Below are 21,091 nucleotides of genomic sequence, written 5' to 3'. Positions count from 1 at the left end.
AAAGGAAGCCATATTGAAAACACTAAAACAACAAACAAGCAAACATTTCAAAATTACAATTGTCAGTTAAGTTTTCAAGTTATATAGATATCACACTCTATTGGTTTTCTTGCGATGAGTGTTAATAAAATTGTTGAACATTATATATGCCGCATTAAATGGTCAATTATCTACTAAATAGACTCTCAATACCAATGTAATACGAAATTAAAATATTGAACTACAAATTAATGTGTTTATATGAAAGCAGTGAAATGGATTAAATCATTTGGAAATAATTAATGGTCATTGTAATATATATTACGATGACAGAGTCAATAAAAGTATGCTTTAAGACCCTTAATTTGTAATAAAATTTTAATTTATCAAAGGTTTGTAAAACAAATTTAGTATGAACATTCTATTTTAGTTTTAATAATTGATTATGATTATGTTACTGCGTGTTTTATCTTACTTCAGTTATGTCTAGCTTAATGAACATGTTACAACATGCTAATTAAATAGTACAAATTTATTTACAAATAATCAGCAATGACCTTGTATGACTGACAATAAAGCTTAAATACTATAAAAATATTTAATTCAAAATAATCAACTAAACAAATAATTCATATGGTCAGATTTAACTATATAACACGCTATACCCAGAGTGCTTCGCTACTCTCATCGTAATGAAATAAAATAAATATTATTGTAAATTTTCAGTCAGTCAGTCCAATATACATGCATACATACGTTTATGTATATAGATATATCTGCAATATCAAAAAGTCCTCTTTTATAGATTTTCATACATGTTTCTAGGATCAATATTGAAAATCTATTAAAGTCCCCTTTTAATAAGGACCCTATAAGTTTGATTTAAGAAGTACCTTTTGAAGAACGAAAAAGTATCAAAAAGTCCCCTTTTATGGGTTCATATTTACTCCGGTGTCTACATGCTTAATTTTAGAACCAACGTGTCCCCTTTTATGGGTTTCCATTTACTCCGGGCTCTGCATGCTTAATTTTATGTTTCATTGTTCAAACTCAAAAGCACCTACAGAAGAACGAAAAAATACAAAAAATTCCCCTTTTATAGTAAAAGTACCAAAAAATAGGCTCAATGAGTTTGAATAAGAAGAAATTTGCCCTATGGAAGTAATTAACACTTTATTCCAAAAAGTTGCAATGTCGTAGTGGAATTATATGATTTTTCATAATTTATTGAAATGTTAAAATATTTAATTGCAAATTAGAAATAACATAAATTGTTATTAATTGTTGTTGTTTACTAATTATGCAAAAAGCAGCAACAACAATTAGATAATTGGCAATTAAAAAAAAGGTTTTGTATGCATTGGCAAATCCCAAACAATAGAAAACGTGTTTTAACAATTAATTTTTAGTAAATATTATATTTGAATAAAAAAACAATAAACATATTTTTAATAAATTGATAATATTTAAACTTTAACAAATATTGTATTAAAAAAGCTAAATGACAAATTTCTCTGCTAAAAAATTCCTATAAGTTGTATAATTTAAAATATAAACTGTTGTTCCATATTTTAAGACAGAAATTTTTTAGTCAAAACTTTTTAATATAAATTTTTGCCAATCTCAGCAAAAACGAAATATTTGTAAACAATTTAAAAATTATTTTTATAGGTAAATTATAGCAAATTTTGACATGAAAGTTTTTCATGGAATAAAGGGAAAATTAAGTAAAAAAATTTGTTTTTGAGAATTTACATTGCTTCAAGTTTTACGTTAAGATATCTTGATGAAGGAATAATATATAATAGAGTTTATATATATTTTTATTTTATTTTAAAGTCGACAGATTGAAGTTTCAAATGACATAATAAATTTTACAAATGAAGATGTCTTCGCACTGTTGTTATAGCATCTCAAATATGGCCAAAACAGGATTTTTCAAAATTTATGACACGATATCTGGAAAACCTTATATCAGGATAAATTTTGAAGCCAGCGCTGCACAATCCTTTAGAAAAGTATTTTTTGGTCTCTGGGTTAACTATTTTTTTTATAAAATGTTTACATTCATTTTTTCAAAAAGGTTGTGGATTCTAGTTCGCTTTTGAAATTTTTATAATTTCTATGATTCTATATCTAGTTTTAAACACGTCACCTTTTCAGGGCGTGTTGTTTTTAAAAGACCCTCTTCAAAATAATATTATGTGAACGGTATCTTCCAAATACTAAATACATAGTTGGCTTTGTTGTTTTGATGTCGATAATATTATGCAAACAGTTATAGGAAATACACTAACTGCCAAAAATAAAGCTTACACATTTTATCTTTAAAATCGTAATACAAAAACCCTACTGTAATTCGACAAATTCTTCTCATTCTACAGCATAAATTTATAGTCATTTATATTGGGAGCATTGGAATAAATTGATTTTTAAAAATATCTCTCCAAATATTTTTTGGACGATTATTCAGATTTTTAATAAAATTTCACACACCAGAGAAAGTATTGCCTTGTTAAAGTTTAGAATTTGAAGTTCACCCGGGATGGTTATAGGCTACCTTAGCTATATGAAATGTAATATTCAAAAATCGAATACATTAAAAACAAGTGCGAATGTACAGTCGAACATGGCCGAACATATGATACCCTGCACCAGTGAGTATGTTAAAAATTTGGATTATTTTTTAAATAATAAAGCATTTAATTTAATTTTTACTTAATTCCGAAATATTTTTACTTATTGTTGACAAAAAAAAAGAGATTTTCCACAAGAGAATATGTTTTTTATTTTTACTTATTGTTGACAAAAAAAAAGAGATTTTCCACAAGAGAATATGGGGGTGAGGGTAGATATGGGCCTATCCTTATAAATGTTGGTAGAGGAATTTACGTTTACATCAAAGTTATTTATGAAGAATTTTATCGTGTTAATAGAGTTTATAAGAATTTTGAACTTCCCAGTCATTTTCTTAAGGGGAGTTTGTATGGGGGCTAGGGTCAAATGAGGCTCGATCATTACAAAAATCGGCAATGTCATTTAAACTTCTATGAAACTAAATTTTGCCGATTTTTTTGAAATACTAGAACATTTAACATAATTATGAGCTCAAAAGCCCTATTCAGGATGTACGGTTATATGGGTGCTAGGCGAAATAATAGACCGATTTCAACGATTTTCAATAGCGTTCGTCCTTGGGTCGCCAGGACATAGCTAAATCGTCTTCGAAAGTGATTCTGAGCCGATTGGTATACTTTAAAGTGGGTGTAGGACTTTGGGTGTTACAAACATCAGCACAAACGCATACACTCCCCACTGTAGTGGTGTAGGGTATAAAAATCTTGATATTGTTATCAATTAAATTCAAAATGGATTCATTTATGGAAAGTAGTTATAAATGTCCTATCCATTGATATATTATATACATGAGTAATTTCGTGTCAAGTGACCCAACTTTTAAAATCGATGTCTTCCGATTTGGATGAAATTTGCACCAATGTTAGTACTATTCGATAGTAGGCCAGTCTGGAAACAATGAAGAAATAGCTATCAGAACTCTTTTAGACAATTTTTGCTAGGACCAATAGGTGAAAAGTCATTTGAATATAACCCTGTATGACCAAAATGTCCAACTTTGGTCCTCTCTAACTCTGGCAGTTTTTGATCGATAGAGAGGCTGACCAATAGTACTCACCTTCGTGCAAATTTCATCAAAATCGATTTTTTGAGTTGGGTCACTTGACATGAAATTGCCCATATATAAAACATTATTTAAATTATAATAGATTTTATTACCACACTTAGATTTTTTAGGTTTGTGGTATAAATTAAAAAAAAAAAGAAACATTATATGTATTTGAATTTATTTATGTGTGTGCAAGTATTTCCTTTTTTGTTATTGATAAATTGTAACGCGTAAAAAGTGTTGCATGAGCATTTCCTGTTCAAGGGTGAAATTAAAAATTGTTGTCTTTTTTTGAAAAGAATTCAAAGAAAAAATTGACTGGCAATATTTAATTGTGAAAAATATGTTGTTTAAAATACATACGTATGTACATATACATATGTATGTAAGTTGTAACAGAATTAAGTGAAAACAGTATTATTTGTTTTGCTGTTATTAAAAAATAAACAATTAAAAAGGCAATTGTTCCAAACAAGGACAGTATTTATTATTATTTAAAATTTTTTCTCTTACCATATAAGTTGAAATTGAAGAATTATTGCAAATTATAGTTTTTTTGTTCAAATATGAACATGAATATTGACATATTTTAAATAACTTTTTTTTTATAAATTTTAACAATTAGTTTAATTTAAAATCTATCATTTAACAGATTTGAATCTCACTTCACAAACAAAGTTTTAAATATTGATTGGCATTAAAAAAATATCACAAAAATTTAAAAAAAAAATACATACAAATAACATTAACAATGAATAAACATTTTCAATAATGTTTTAAAGAAGATTTACAAGTTTTGCCTTTTTTGTATTTTTTTTTTTTTTTTTTTTGTTTTTGTTGACATTCATTTTAAGTAAAAGCCAGTTTGTAAATTAAAAAAAATAAAAACAGCAAAACTGAAAGAATTAATATGGAGACTAAGAAGAAGACACAGTTTTTTTTTGTTATAATTTAAGCACGATTTGACATTTGTTGCCAACAACATTTTTAATTTAAATTTTTGAATTTTTTTAAGCAAACTTGTACTATTAAATAAATAAATTAAAATTAAATTGATTTTTGCTTAGTCTTTGATAAGTAGATAAAAATAGAGTTAATCTATTTAAATTTACAAAAAAAGAAAAATTATAAAATTTAAAATATTTAATATTCAAATGCGTGGAGTTTGTTTAGTGAACATTTTGAAATAATAAAAAAAATAAACACAAATAAAATAAAATAAACATTAACAATATCAACATAAATTTCAATTAACAATTCAATTAATGGCAATTGTTCTAAATTAAATTAAAATTGAAAATGATATAAATGTAAAAAATTCAATTGTTAAAGCAACTTTTCAGTAAATTAAAATGAATGGCCCTGCTTTTTTTCAGCTTTCTGGTAATTCCAGATAACTTTTATAAAACAACGTGTTGAAGGGAAAAAAACAAAAAAAGAAAACGTTTGGTTAAATCAGGAAATTACATGCTGACTTGAACTTTTATTACCGCAAAATACATTTCATTACCATTTTCCCTCTGGAACATTTTCAATTGTCATGTTTTTATGGAAAAGTTTCTAACTTTTTCAATAAATTTATTTATGTTTTGTTCTAAGGCATTTACGAGTAATAACCAAGTAAAAGTATGCGACTTTTTTTACTTTTCTTTAGAAAGTATTTACTTTAAATTAAAATATTTACTTAACAAAATATGTTTAGTCAGTCAGTCTACAATAAATAAAACAAAAAATATTTTTTAATGTAAGAATATGTTCTTTTGTAAAAATTTCACTTTTTACAACTTTTAATGGCAAATCATTTTTAGTTCAAAAACTTTAAAAGAATTTTTGAATTTTAATAAGAAAATTTTAGAATTTTTTTACTTAAAGGCAACTAAGAGAAATTAAAAGAATTGTGTAAGAAGTTAAATAGTAATTGATGTCATTTGATATAATCAAACTTGGAAATTGTGAGTAAAACTTATAATCCAAATCTATGGCTTATAACCCTAGTTAATAGCAGGAATTTCTTACTACTAGTATGTAAAATATTTTTGTTAAAAACTTTCCTTAATATAATAATAACAACTTTTATATTTGATCAAAAACCAGATTTTTATTAAATTGCGGTTAAATTTAATAAAAATAAAGTAGTAATTTTTATTTTGTTATTCTAAGAATTATTTAAAATTCTAAATTTAATAAAAGCAAAAAAAAAAAAAACTAAAAATCTTTTTTCATTATCCAACCAACCAGTCAACTCAACCCAACCAAACAACCAACCGGCAGAGGCATCATTATAAATAATTTTAAATAAATATTTATGAACATGTTCTCAGTTATTTGGACTCTTTCACATGTGAGTAATGGCAACACTATTAAGAGAAGGGACAGACCGTTAGATACACAACATTTTCTATATAATTTATGCTCCTTTATTTTTACACTTCATGTACCAACTTATATTAATTTGACTTTATATAAATGTACAAATGTCGGTTAGAACGGTATGTAGTCTACTCCAGGCATGGAATATTTATATTTTAAATAGTATCATTATCAAGAAAAGAAAATTTTTAGGTTTAAAAGTAAATAATAATTTCGTGTTTTACTAAAGTTTTCCAGTTTTATTAAGGCAATTTTAATAGCCGTCAAAAGTATCGGGAATACCTGAATGAAGCAATTGAATAGTCCCTCCACTAGTCCATGGACTAGTCTAATGACTTTGAGTATTATAGATGTCCAAAAATATCGATGGGTCTTATTTTGTTTATTAGTGTCTAAAACTTACTTTCAATTTTAGTCAAATCGGGTAAACCGATTGAAGTGTATAAAATTTCGAATAAATAGGACACTACTGTAGTGGGGAGTTTATTATGCGTTTGTGCTGAAGTTCGTAACACTCAAAAATATTGGTCCTCAACCCACCTCAGAATCACTTTCTTAGTCGATTTAGCTATGTATATATGTATATATGTATATATGTCTGTCTGTTTGTCCATGTAAACCTTTTGCGCAGTAAGTCGCAATTTTAAAGATATTTTGATTAAATTTGGCACATGCTCTTCTTTTGTTTAAAATCGGTCCATTACTTCACATAGCCCCCATACATACGTATGTACGTTTGAGAGCATAAATATGTCAAATGTTCTTGTATCACTCCAAAAATCGGCAAAGCTTAGTTTTATATAAGTCTTAATAGTACTGCCGTAATGATCGGGCCTCATTTGACCCTATTTACCATATAAAGTCCCCTTCAGAAAATGATGGGGAAATGGTCAAAATTCACTTATAAACACTAAAATCACGATGATATTCTGCATAAATAACTTTAATGTAGACGGAAATCCATCTACCAAAATTTATAAGAATAGGCCCATATTAATCCCTTACCCCCATATAACAACTCTTTTAGAAAATACCGTTTTTGTCAACAAATTGTTAAAATATTTCTGAATTAAGGTAAAAATGAAATTAAATACTTTATTATTAAAAATAATCAATATTTGTAACATACACCACTGGTTTAGGGTATCATACCGTCGTCCATGCCCGACTTCAAAATCTTACTTGTTTTATTTCTATTTAATTCCATTCAAATTATATTTTTTAATATTTGAAGAAAATCGTATTTATTCGAGAAAATTGTCTTCTCAGCAAGGTTGGACACCATTAATGAGCATATGAATTAGTCTGTTAACAAGTATATGGACAATGCTGTAGATGAACCTATGCAATAGTCTAGGGACTAGTCCGCTCTATGAATATACTAATATTGACTAACACATTTACTACTCTGCTGACTAGTCTATTAGCAAGTTTATGGACTATTTAATAGTCTAGTCCATATAATTATCTAAATAGTATATGGGCTACACAATAGACCAGTCTATTGACTACTAGATAGACGTATCTATGAACAAGTCCATAGATCAGTGTATTCATTAGTCCACACACCATTATATGCACTACTATGTAGACCAATCAACTGACTAGTACGAATCTATCGACAAATATTGACTATATATCTATTGACTAGAACATAGATTAGCAAAAGTACCGGTAATATGAGTTACCCTAATACTTCTTGCCCTCATCCTAGGAAGTCCATATTTTACATTTTATAGCGTTTATTTTACACTTATTAGCGTTTTGAGCACTTTTCGTTACAGCCAATGTTGTTGCTGTTGCTGCTACTGATGATGATGATGATGAAAATGTGTTACTGTCGCTGACAGATATGTGACATAAACTGTTATAACGGTACATGAGAAATTTATCAGATTTTTATGTATGTATGTGTTTCCTTTTCTTTTCTGCTTTTCCATTTATTTTAATTTGATGGAAATGGGTTTTCGTTTCAAGAATACAATTCATTTTATTTCCCACACATTTGCACATGTTTATTATACTGAAGGATAGTAATAATGGATGGAAAGGTTTAAATAAAATATATACTATTTAGACGTTTAAGATGAGTTTAAAAGTTTTAATCATAAATTTGACCCTATCAGTAGTATAATTTCTGGATACCTTAAACTTTTTAGTGAGAAATTTTATCACAATTTTTATAACTATTTTAATTGTTTTACTGTGTATATAAATTTCTTTTTATAGACTTTGAACCAGGAGCTGGTAATCAGCCTATAATAAGATTATAATTACACAGGACAACACATTTTTAACCCAGAGACCAAACAATACTTTTCTAAAGGATTGAGTTGCGCTGAATCCAAATTTGGCCTTAAAATTTATCATGTTTTCCAGATATCGAGCCTTAAAATTTGAAAACACCCGTTTTAAGCCATATTTGGGACGCTAAATAGTGCGAAGACACATTTATTTATAAATTTTATTATGTCCAATCTGTCGACTTTAAAAAAGAGATTTACATTCATATTCATAGAGATCTTATTTTAAGTAGGGGGTTAATATATATTATATTTTCTTCCTTCTTCGAGATATCTTAATCTAAAGCTTGCTTCAAGAGTAATGAAACTGAAGGGAATCTAGAGTCAAATGTGTCCCGATCCTTAGGAAATTTGGTAGGGAGATTGTTTATATCTAATTGCACTTATTTTTAAGCCAGTTACAAACGTTCAAGTCATTTTCTAAGGGGAACTTATATGGAGGCAAGGGTCCGTGGGGCGATATTAACTAGGAGCAAAAATTATAATGAGCAACATTTTGCAAACAATTACTACTGTCACTTGTCTGGGGGCTAGGTGAAATCAAACACAATAAACTGAATTTTTTGTTTAATAGAGGCCCAGAATATATTACGTTTATGGGTCTACGAACAATATTTCTATGTGTTACAATCATTTTAGATATAGGGTATAAAACAACATTTCTAACATTTCACCATTAATGTGATTTATATTGCTTTCTAACAGTAATTTACCGTTATGCTAGAAAAAAAAACAAATATTCATAAATTTGTTTTATAATTTTCTTACAGAAATCATTAAGTTATCATCAGGTGTTTTTATCTGTCTAAATATTAAAATTGGCCATAAATTACTAATAACGTCTAAGTATTTTTGTTTAGAAAATAAAGAAGAAAATTATAAAAGAAATCAAAAATCTACAATTGATTTAATTGACTGATTATAAATCTTTTTATTGTACGTACTTACTGTAAAGTAAATAATCCTGTTACACATTCATTCATTCTTTCATTTATTCCCTTCTTTTGTTGCTTCTCACAATACTGCGTGAATTTTGGTTCTGATGGTAATTGTTGTTGTTAATGTTGTTTCTATGGAAGATATTTATTTCCTTTGGGACAATTTCTTTTAAATTGTGGAATCAAGTGAGTTTCTTTACACTTCTCATTTTCAATTTATTTTTAAGGGTTTGTTTGCAAAAGGTTTTCAACGCTGTTGTTGTTGTAGACTTGAAAATGTGAGTTTATTTAATTTTGGCCACATTAATTGTTGTACTTGTAGATGTGGTGTTATATTTTAAATATTTAACAACATTTAAGTAACATTTTTCTTTCTTTTGTGTGTGTTTTTTTACAATATTTTTATGTTTGTACTTTTGTTGTTATTATTTTTTTTTTTTTTTTGTTCAAGTAGATTTTTGTTTTTCTTTTTGTATAATCACTTAACTTTTTTTCTTCTAGTTAAAATTTGCCTTTTTTGCCATTAAAGTTTTTTCTAAGGATTAATTCTTTTAATGGAGGGAAAGAAGAAATTATTATATTAATGTTTCTTTTTTTATTTAAAAGAACAATTTTATTTTCTTTTCGTTGTTTTTTATATTAAACGATTTTAAATAAATGATATTTTTTGCAGTCACGTTTCATGTTTTCTTTAAATTACTTTTTATAATTTAAATTATAATTTGTTATTTAATTCAAACCTTATTTTATTTTTTTAATAATTTGACATTAATTTTTATGTAATTTGTTTGTTTTGTATTCAAATGAATGGAAATTTATAAAATATATTGTGGGCTTTTACATTTTATTTAATTGCAACTGTTAATGTCATTAATTTAAGTTAGCGCAAAAGTATTTATTTTGTTTAAATTAAATCTATTAGTAGTACATGTGTTCTTACATACATACATATGTAGAATTTAATTAAAAATTGAGCTAATTAATTATAATTTTATGATGGCCATAAAAAACAATTTAACAAATTCCAAAAAAAAAATGGTGTTGAAAGTGCGATTATTTCGTATTAATCATCATTTTAATTTGTTTGTATTATTAATTTGCTAAGTCACAAAGTCAAACATTTGAAAAACACCCAGCAAAAAAATTTCAAAAACGAAAAATTTACTACATGGAAGTGCTGGGAGGTTACTCCGTATTTCGTTTAGAAATAAAAAGTTTTCGAAACACAATGAATTTAACGTACAAATTCGAAAATTTCGATTTATATCAATTGAAAGGTCTCTTAAGTGTGTTTCTTTGATTTACAAAGATTATATGTACAAACAATCTAAAAAAATTGTATTTTTAATTGGATATACATACATACATACAAAGCAAAAAAAGAACTTCCAAAGAAAGGAAAAAGAAGTAGAACATACTCCATGGAAGTACTGATAAAGACCTGAAGAAGTGATTATTTTAACACAGGCTTGTCACAGGAGGGATGTCCTTTTTATTTGATTCCAAATTTACTACTTCTGAAGTCATTTTCAAGAAGTAATTTTTATGCGCTTTTTTTGGAAGTTTATCGGAAGTGAAATTGTAGTATTATATAATGCAACTAATTTCACTTAAATAATATTAACATTAGTAAGGGTAATATATACATTTAACACAGAAGCCCTTCCCTTTAATGGCTTTATAGTCCCATTATGGGATGCGAGTGGGATATATATTAAAAAAAAAATTTTTTAACTCAAGAATAAAAAATGGACGTGTTTTTTAAAAAAATTGAAAATTAAAACTAAATTTTTTGTAAACAATGTCCTTTGGACAATTTTCGCTAGGACCAATAGCTGAAAATTTATTCTCATTTGAATAAAACCCTGTATGACCAAAATGTCAAACTTTACCTCCTCTAAGTCCGGCAGTTCTTGACCGATAAAGCTGAACATTTGTTTCTGACCTACTATTCAATAGTACTAACCTTGGTGCAAATATCGTCAAAATTGATTTTTTGAGTTGGGATACTTGACATGAAATTGCCCATATGTAAGTACGTTTTCTAAATAAAATTGGTATAACAATAATAATTCCTCAACAGTTTCTCAATTTTGGTCCAAACTATTTATGGTAAAGCGTATACGTTATCTTAAGCTTCCCCTTAACTAGTTCGGAGGATGAAAATTTCGAACAAAAATCATTGATGGAAAAACTGGTTTCAGAAGCGTTCCATAGATCGAGTGTCAACTCAATAACACTTCCACAGAACCAGTTTCGAAGGTGATAATTTCGAACAAAAACATTGGTCTCAACGCCAAAGTAGAACGAGAACAGGCTATAATCATTCGTTCTAGAACTAGTTGTGAAACTAATACAATTTTTTTTTGTCTGATTTTATTTAAGGTATTTATTTTGTACAGAATTAAAATAAAAAAGCAATTTTATTTGGCAGCTTCCAAATCTTTCTAAATATAAACTATTTTTCTATAAAATTTAAAAAATATATAACAATTATTTAAATTAGTTTGGTTGAGCTTAAGAAACATGTGGTCACATAAATATAATATTACCTTAAAGAGCTTTGTCTATTTCAGAGTTGTTGTTGTTTATTTATTTTTTTTTAATTCTTCTATTAGCATTTTCTTTATGCAAATTGTTTATTTTAATTTTATTTATGTATTTTTTTTCATAATTTAACTTGAACTATTTATTTAATTTAAAATTTTTAAAAGGCCAAAAAAACAAAGTATTTATTTAAATAAATATGCTATTAGTTTCAATTCACTTTGTTTATTAGTCAGATCTTTTATTATTTATTTTTTTTTTTTTTTTTTTTCAAAAACAACTTAGTAACACAAATTTTTCTTTAAATGAACAAAAAGATATCTTTTGTTTTAAACAAAAAAAAAATAAATAATTGTAAATATATATTTTCATTATATTTAAATCACAGACAAATTAAGAATGCTGATTATTTTCGAAGCGGATAAATTGTTGTTGAAATTTTCAATTAAAATTAATAGGTTCTATAAACAACCAGAAATTATACACATTGTTAACCATAAAAATATTTCAAAATATTTATTTGATTATTAAAATTTTATCGAACAAAATTTTTTAAATATTATTTCCGATTTTTTTTAATTTTTATTTTTTTTTTAACTATAATTATTTTTAATTAATCACTTAAGCAAAAAATAAATGTCATAAGTATTTAATTTTTTACTTTTGCTTTTAATTTCAATTTTAACGTGTGTTTTGGACCGGCATCAAGCAACGACTAAAACCGTAGTAGCCTTCATTCAATAACTTCTCGTTTTTTAGATACTTTTCACAAAAAGACGGCACCAAATTAAAAGCCCCGTTCAAGCAGCAATACGCCAGCAACAAATAAGGCAGAATAAGAGCAAGAACCAGAACGAAAATAATAGTCGATTTGGCCAATACTACTGACAACACGCATACAAAAATATTCGTTTACCAACATGAAAATGCTGCTGCGCATCACACAGAATTTGTATGTTTCAAACTAGACCAACGAAATGAATATAAAATTGTTGTTGTCCAACAATCGACAACAAACCATGCAAACAATTTAACACTCTCATTCATTCATTCATTTATTCAGTCATTCAGTCAGTCATTCAATCGAAAAGAAAACTTTGAATTCGCCGCATGCTAAATACCAGCAACAACAGGTTCAATGCGAAACAATCAATTGCAAAACAAACGAAACAAAATCGAGTGTATACGAAGATATGAGACTATGTAAACAAACAATGTTTTGGTTTTGTTTCGACATGTTGCTGCATGCAGTTGTTTTCCGCTCACTCTCATACCTAAACAAAAAAACTCGTACTTAACACAATAAAAGAATTGTTAAGCAACCTATATAGACCATGACTAAAGCATAACGGCAAATTCGCTCTTGTTTTGTCTACACATCAGGGGGTCTCTTTTAAAAAGAGACTAAACAAAATGTTTTTACTATTTGCCAAATTGTGAGTATGTGTTTTATAAAAGCTTTTCATTCATAAATTTTCATTAGCATGTTGCATTTACAGTTAGATATTGTGTATAAAAATGGAGGGGTATGTGGAAAGCTTTTCAAGTTCGATGTTGTTGTTTTGTTTACAAAAAGATATGTACTTTATACGAATAAAGTTTGGCGCCATTTTTACTTGAGTTTAGTATTATTTACTACACGTGCATGGATATTAAAAATTATTGCTTTAATTGTAAACATTTTCTAAAAACTTATTCTGAAAAATCGGGAATGTGTTAAATAACTAAAAGGTTTTTGGGAAAATAGATGGGAGTATATTGATTTTTCTTTTCCATTAAATAAAATATAAACGAAAGGGTCCGAACGGGAGAAATTATATAGTTAAAGGTTTCCACCGATATTTTTAAGATATTGATAAGATTTTTCTATAGAACAACAATTCATATTAATATAGAGATTTACATATGCATATGCATATGTTAATTCAGCTTAAATCTAATAATGAGTGACTAAAATTATCTAAAGGATCGCTTCATAAAGACAAAACAAAAATTTTGATTACAACAAGTATGTGTGTGTGTACTTTATAATAAACAAAATCACATTCCAACTTCTAGTCACACTAATTAATAGAACATTAATGGCAACACAGTATAAGAACAATAAACTTATTCATTAAAAATTATTATACAAAAATAAAATAAATGAAAATTAAGCCTGAACACGAGTAGCAATTAAAAGTTGTGGATGTCACAACAATACTTATGCACACTCCTACCAAGTTATTATTGGAGTCCAATTCCAGACCAATGACTTAAGTTTTACAGTTTAATACCCCTGTGTATTTAGTGGCATTCAAAGGATTAGAATATATACAACTTAAATATGCTTTAATTCTTTCGACTATCAAAACTCACAAAATTCTAAATAAAACTTTGTTGAATAAGTTTTGGTTGTTAAAGTGAAACCTCTAAAACATTTATTAATTTTATTTATTTTTTAAAAGTGTCTAGTTGCGACAAAATACCTAAAACCAAGTTATTATTTTTTTAATTCAACCGTTTTATTAACTACATACATACATATATAGTGTCCCACAGAATGGCGTTTTGCCATGTCCTCTTGAACATTTACAGTCCCCCCCCCCCCCCCCGGGCATGTTTCCTTGATGAAAGATCTTCATCTTGGTGTATTGCAGTCCCGGGGTATAGAGGTGCTACCAGTACCTCTAGTCCGCCGGGACTATAAACTCGGTATGTCCTTGGAATGATTTGGCATGGGAGAGAACCACATAATCTGGTACTACGGGTTGGTTGAGGTTTCTTTGGGATCCACGTAGTGACTGTGGCTTAAAATTCGCGGGAAGAGTAAGTTGCAGTTAAAAGACTGATGCACGGTGAAATCTATATTCCGGGATAAGTTCGGTGCTGTTGCAGGGTTGAATGGTGATGGTTAAAAGGTACTCAAGTGAGACTTTGTAAGAACAAAGTCTCGGCATATTTGATGGATTCGTACTTCAATGTTGCCGAATCAACAGAGGCCATCCCATCTACGTTCTTGTAAACGGAAGTGATGTTTTTGCATCTCGGAAGTTAAGCAACGGGGCAGCAATGGTCAGAGATTACATAGCTCAAGTATTTAAGCAAAGTACAGGTATACTGGACCGAAAATACATGTAAGAAGCACAATGAGGTGGTCGTCCCAGTGATTGAAGAAGACCACCGTCAAATATGCCAAAACGGCAACTGTTCACGTAAAGCACTCGACATTAAATTGTCACAATGTCCATGAGCAATATGACCTAGAGTCCATGGATTTCAAAGAGTCCATTTATCAAAAAAAAGGCTTAATTTAGCGAAGCCGGTATTCGAAATACCCAGAGTTTAAACCCCATTTTTAAGGGAATCTAAAATTCAACATACAATAAATTAAGGAGCAATTCTTTCTTAAATTCTAAACAAATTTTCCAATACATTTCTGTTTCAAAAGTGTCACAATGTCCATGGACATTATGACATTATTGCGCCTTATCATAAGGTATATGGACATTATGACTCACCACCAGCTAGTCCACTATCAACTCTGCCCCACTAAAGTGGTGTAGGGTTTAAAAGGGTCTACTTGACATCCAGTTAAATATAGGTATTTATTCGATTGCAAAGAAAATATATTTCTGAGAAAACATGTGTAATAGTTGTAGTTCATTTAAAATGTTCGTTCTCCCTAAAGTAAAATAAATAAAATCTACTTTGATTGGGTTATTTAAAAATAACTTACATTGAATTGGTTTAAAACATTTTAATTTGAAACTTGTACAACTGCAAGAAAGAAGATATTAAAATATATTTTTAAGCAAATATTGCTAAAAATTATGTCATAAACTAATAGGTTTCTTGAACAACAAATTTTCTAAATATAGCAAGACACATCAATTCTTTTTCTTACTTCTTAAATCTTTATCTCTATAAACTAAATAGTATATCAATAAAATGAAATTGATTTAATAATAAAATTTATTTTCAACACCACTCAGAAGTCGTTTTATCCGTTATAACCGAGCGATCATCGAAGAAACATTGTCCCAAAGTCAAACTTAAAAGACAAAGTTCAAAACCTCACGCTACAGATAAAACGATATACCTCTTCATCGCGGGTGCGAAATTTTTCATTTTGCAATGAAAAATAATGAAAACTTACTACAGAAATGATCCTGTGAAGTATAGTCTTAAATTTTCACTAAGACACTTCAACTATTTCAAAAGAAAATAACATAAACTCAATGAGAATTATTCGAAAAAAATTCTGAAATATATACATGAAAAAAAGAACAGCTAAAAATAATACTGATAATAATTTCAATGCCCATAGTAGTTTTGTTGTTGTTGTTTTAATGTTATTTTTAAATTTAATGAGTCCCTAGTAGTGTATAAATATTCGGCAAACTGATCGATCGATCGCCACGATCATACTTAGGTAAACAAACAATATTTACAACAACAGCAACCACTAAATGTACTATGCGGTAGCAGTTGTTGTCCATCTTATGGTGCCTACCCAACGAACATAATGTTAAACAACACAAGTCATTAGCATGTTTTTGTACGAAAGTGAGGGGTACACAGAAAAAAATATGCACAATTTTTTTCTTAACAATCGTTTGCTTAAATTTAATTTCGATTTTTATAAATATTTTTATTTGGGTTTATAACGAATTTGTTTGATGTTCACACAGAAGGAAAATATTTTCTAACAAACACTTTATTGAAATAAATTTAACTTTCAGTAAATATTTTTACTGATTCAATAAATGTTTTTGTTTGAGTTTTATTTTTATGTCAGCATATGGAATACAACAATAAAACCAGTTTTGGAATGTACTAAAATGAATTGATATAATTCTTATTTGGTTTATAACATTTAATGTATAAGTGTTTCAGTTTTCACAGTACAAAATAATAGTTTCTAGAATTAGAAACGTTTTCTTAAAAATGTTGTAAGTATATATGTAATTTTTTTTCTACTTTTAGTTTTAAATATTTTTTGTAAAATTTTTGTTAAAATTTAGTATATAATTTTTAACAAAATTTTTATAGATTCAATAAAAAATTTTCTTATTATTATTGCCAAAATACAATAAATAATTTAACTGTTTCAGATAACATATTTGCTTGAATTTCAGTACAAATACTAATAACTTGTGTTATTGTTTCAGTAAAATAATTGTTTGGAAATGTTGCGATTATTTATTAATGTTTTTCGTAAATAGTATATTATTTTAATAAGAAAAATCCTGAAATTTTTTTAATAAAGAATTTACGAATTTGAGTACTTGATTTTACGAATTTCGTGATAGGTCCTATTTTAGTAAAATAAATACTTGGCTTTATGAATTTTTTGTTTGATTTTGAATTCCATTTTTTTCTGTGTATAAAAAACAATAATATGTGATAATTTGTTCCCATTTAAATTTCCAATTTTTAAGTGAAACATAATATCCATAATAGCCATATTTCGTATAAACAATAAACATCTGCATCTACTGATTGAAATTAAAAACCAGCTTCCTAAATACTTGTCTCTATTCATTGAAATTATAAATTCTTTTAATTCGATAAAACAATAATAAAACTCAAAACCTAAATACAATTACGTGAGACAGTGGCAGCAGCAACTGAGATCCAACTGTCAACAACAAAAAGGAAAACAACAAAAACATTTGCAAGGTTGCATGTTTTATACAAATTGTTGCTTTTATTATTCTATCAAATGGCAACCGACCACTAGTGAAAATGGCCAGAAAAAGTGACAGAGGGCAGCGACAACAACGATGAACAATGTTGACAATGATAAAAACGATGACGATGATGATGACAATGTTTGCCTTTAAGGCAACTATAACCTCACCACAGCAGTTAAATACACACTGACATTATTGACATTTTCCCCATTTTCACACTCATTCTTATTGTTATATGTCGAAAAAATAAAACGAGAAAGAAAGAAGAAACTTTTTTTTTTGACACAATAACTGCGTCAAAATGTTATTTAGCAAATTGCTGCTCCTTTTTTCGTAACTTTTTTTCGTATTTGTTTGTGTAATAACGAGCATGTCTCCGTTTCTTTTCATGAGTTTCATTATTTTCATTTTCTGTGTAAAAGTTGTTACGAGAGTAATCTGAGGAGCTTTTACTAAATATATTGATTGGATTTTCAAGCATTTTTATCTTTAATAGCTTTCAAAGTGAACGAAGGAAACAGCCCTCGTATGTTTGTTTTCAGTTCTGAATCACTGCACTTACAATCGCACGTTAAACAAACACAACTTGTCCACGTATTCCCCGAACTTTGACAAAAATTGGCACACCAAATGTAAAGTAAGAAAGTAAGATGTTTTTTTTTTTTTATATGTCACATATAAAATGATGTGACCTTTTTGTGGGTAATTGAACACGACAGCAAAACACAAACAAGTACGGCAACAACAATACTGTTGTTCACTCCTCAATTATCCTTTTACAAACAACACAACGGCATCGATAAGAGATCCATGTACAAAGTCAACAAACAAACTTACACAACCAAAAAAAGTCAAATGTTTATATTTGCAATAATTATTTGTAAAAAATGCTAAAATTTATTATATTGAGACATCAGCAGCAAAACTTTACTTAACCAATAATCTATTGTATAATAGGATTAAAACAAATAAAAAGATTCGCTAAAAAAAGACAGAACCACTGTACATTAGTTAATTAATTGTACATAATTATGTACGTAGCAAATATTTGGTAAGAGTTTTCCATATTTTACTTTAAAAATCGAATTTTTTTTGTCCCAAAATCTATCTTTGTAACTTTGTCAAAACACGTTTAAAAGCAAAAATACCTTGAATTTCACTTAGATTCCCCTTCAAAAATCAATTCAAGAACCCAAAATTACTTGCAATTTCGTTTAAATACGTTTAAAACATTTCGAATATTTTACTTCAAAGCAAAATTTAAAAGATTGGCCTTCCATAAAAACCATGCATATTTTGGTTTCCCTGGTCATTACTCATACTTTATATTAAAAATTTAACCATAAATTTCCCGAACCAAGATTAATAGTAAAACTGACGCTAAAGTTTTCTCTTACAAAAAAAAAAAACATTTTTATATTATGAGTTTGGTTTTGCAAGTGTTTTTCTATTTTATTTAATAATAAATGGTTTTTAAAAAGCCCTAATAATTATAAAATCGTAATTGTCTTAAAATTAAAGCTATTTTAACATCCGTTTACATTGTCCTTCAATTTCATTAATTGATGCACACAAGCAAAAATAACAATTATTTTGTTTCTTAAAAATGTCCTCGTTCAGCAATTTTAGTAAGTTTTATTATTATTTTATAAAATAACAAAAAATATATTTATAACTTAATATAGACAATAAATATTTGTTACCGGAAACATGTTGTTGTCAAAAAATTTCCGTAGTTAAACCCTTTAAGTAGACAACAGAATCCCGCTTAATTTCAAAAGTTAAATCAATGAGCTGTGACTTAAATGATGAGCTTCTTTAGAATTTATCTGAATTCATTAGGGAATGTTTTTGAATATTTATATGCTTGAGCGTGTCTCCTCAGTTTCCATTTGGTTTAAGTGTGAGTGAAGGAATTTTTAAATATTGGAAAAGCACGTTTTTAAATATATAAATCTTTAAATCTCCATTTTTGCCAAACAAACCATTCTTTCAATTAGTTAAACAAAAAAAAAAAACGATGAAAAAATCTGTAAGAGTAAACAAAATATAAAGTGGAATATTAAATATATTTAAATTTTATTCCGTTCGTTCAGACGTTGTAACAAATATGGATGTAAAAAGTACATCAACCATTTAATCTGTGGAGGTGTATAGGTTTGTATGTATATTTGTGTGTCAATTTAAGAGTTTGTATATTTGTTTGCCTTCATTTTTCCCTTAAATTTTTTTACATACATAATAAAGTTACTTTAGCATAAAATACGAGGGTAGAGTTGAAATTTTGGGTAATATTACTACATATTTCATTTGTTCGAAGTAATTTTCCCAATTTAAAGCTAAAATCGTCTGATATCTACTCTAAATAGGTTTCTGAGTTATAAGATAAACAATAAGATGTGTGAAGCAGAAAATTAACTTCCCTTTAATACTATATTCTAAAAATTTGAGAAGCATATCCACCCCTTTCTGATTCTATTAGTCAAAAGAAAATGAATAAGAATTTTAGTTTATTTATCTTGATCATACTTTGTTCACACATTATTTTTAACTGAATTTATGTGACCCTCGTTCATTTACATAGCTCCAGTTGCAAAAATTTCCCTTTGTAAATCGGATGACATCTTTTTCCTTCGTTTCTTGAAATAAAACAAAACGATATACAAAATATGACATTTTTTTCAGCATCATGTGAACAGCGGAAGTAAGTAGTACAGATACTGGTGACAGGTGCACACGTTTTATTTATTCTTTTACTTTTTAATAATTTCAGATTCTTTAAAGATATTTTTCCAGTAAAATTTGTTTTTTACTCATTTTCTTTTAAGTTTGAGTTAAAATTTATAATTTAAATAAAATGAAATGTTTATAATCTAATGTAAATAAAATTTATGCACATGTCATGATTTTAATTCTTAATTTCACAAGTACAGCTACAAATGTTAGAAAAAGATTTGAGCCCTAAAAATTTCTCTGAAATTTGCCAAAGAAATTAATTTTCAATTAATAAGATTGAAGACGATAAAAGTGACTATATTATGGAAAAACTGTTTCTTTAATTAGTTCAATTAAATAAACCGACTTCCCTTAATTTATGGACATATTTACGACTGTGTTTACCACCGCATTTACCATTTTTACATTCAAAATTAATGAAGTAGAATTTAAAATATTACAAAAGGCATTGAAGAGTAAATTCGTTGTTGATTAGAATAAATGTTTCTAAATGAAAAATCAATAATTATTTAATTAATGCCGGCATAAAAAAGTTCACGTGGAGTTCTGTTTTTTGTTACATATTTCGGAATATAAAAATGTAATAATGTCCTTATTTTTTATTTTTTTTAAACATAAATAGCAAAATGTTAATAGGAGGGATAGTAGCAAACCAGCATCCAAATGAAAGGCACAATACAAAAAGCATTTCTTATGTAAAGTAAAAATACGCACCCATTGAACTTATATCGATGATCCATCTTCTCTTTACATAATACAAAAATTTTGTATGTTGAGTTTTAATTTGGAACCACAGCTTTTGCTATCTATCTATCTATCTATCTATCTATCTATCTATCTATCTATCTATCTATC

The 21,091-nt window shown here is 27.5% G+C and overlaps 1 protein-coding gene and 1 non-coding gene across 4 annotated transcripts in view; both read right to left on the bottom strand.

The window, feature by feature from the left end:
- The window catches only part of LOC119601118 (neuropeptide CCHamide-2 receptor-like), an 83,202-nt gene extending 70,421 nt beyond the window's left edge, over positions 1-12,781 (bottom strand). Inside the window, exons 1-2 of one of the 3 annotated variants that reach the window (XM_037951899.1) lie at positions 12,213-12,781; positions 11,828-11,960 (exon numbers count right to left, since the gene is read on the bottom strand). The gene's annotated coding sequence lies outside the window, so the exon portion shown is untranslated. Of the gene's footprint in view, positions 1-9,281; positions 9,686-11,827; positions 11,961-12,212 lie in introns of those variants that run through there. The other 2 variants (XM_037951892.1, XM_037951886.1) reach the window with 2 other exon arrangements.
- A 3,006-nt stretch (positions 12,782-15,787) lies between these two features.
- LOC119601276 lies at positions 15,788-15,990 on the bottom strand. Its single transcript, XR_005231206.1, has one exon. It is a non-coding gene; the product is annotated as a small nucleolar RNA U3 (small nucleolar RNA).
- Positions 15,991-21,091: the final 5,101 nt, after the last annotated feature.

The sequence above is a fragment of the Lucilia sericata genome, unplaced genomic scaffold (assembly GCF_015586225.1).
Source record: "Lucilia sericata isolate MDLA Ls3-8-SP2 unplaced genomic scaffold, ASM1558622v1 Contig000005F_arrow, whole genome shotgun sequence".
NCBI lineage: Eukaryota > Metazoa > Arthropoda > Insecta > Diptera > Calliphoridae > Lucilia > Lucilia sericata.
Note: the sequence above shows the minus strand (reverse complement) of the source record. Positions and strands in the feature narration are given on the sequence as shown.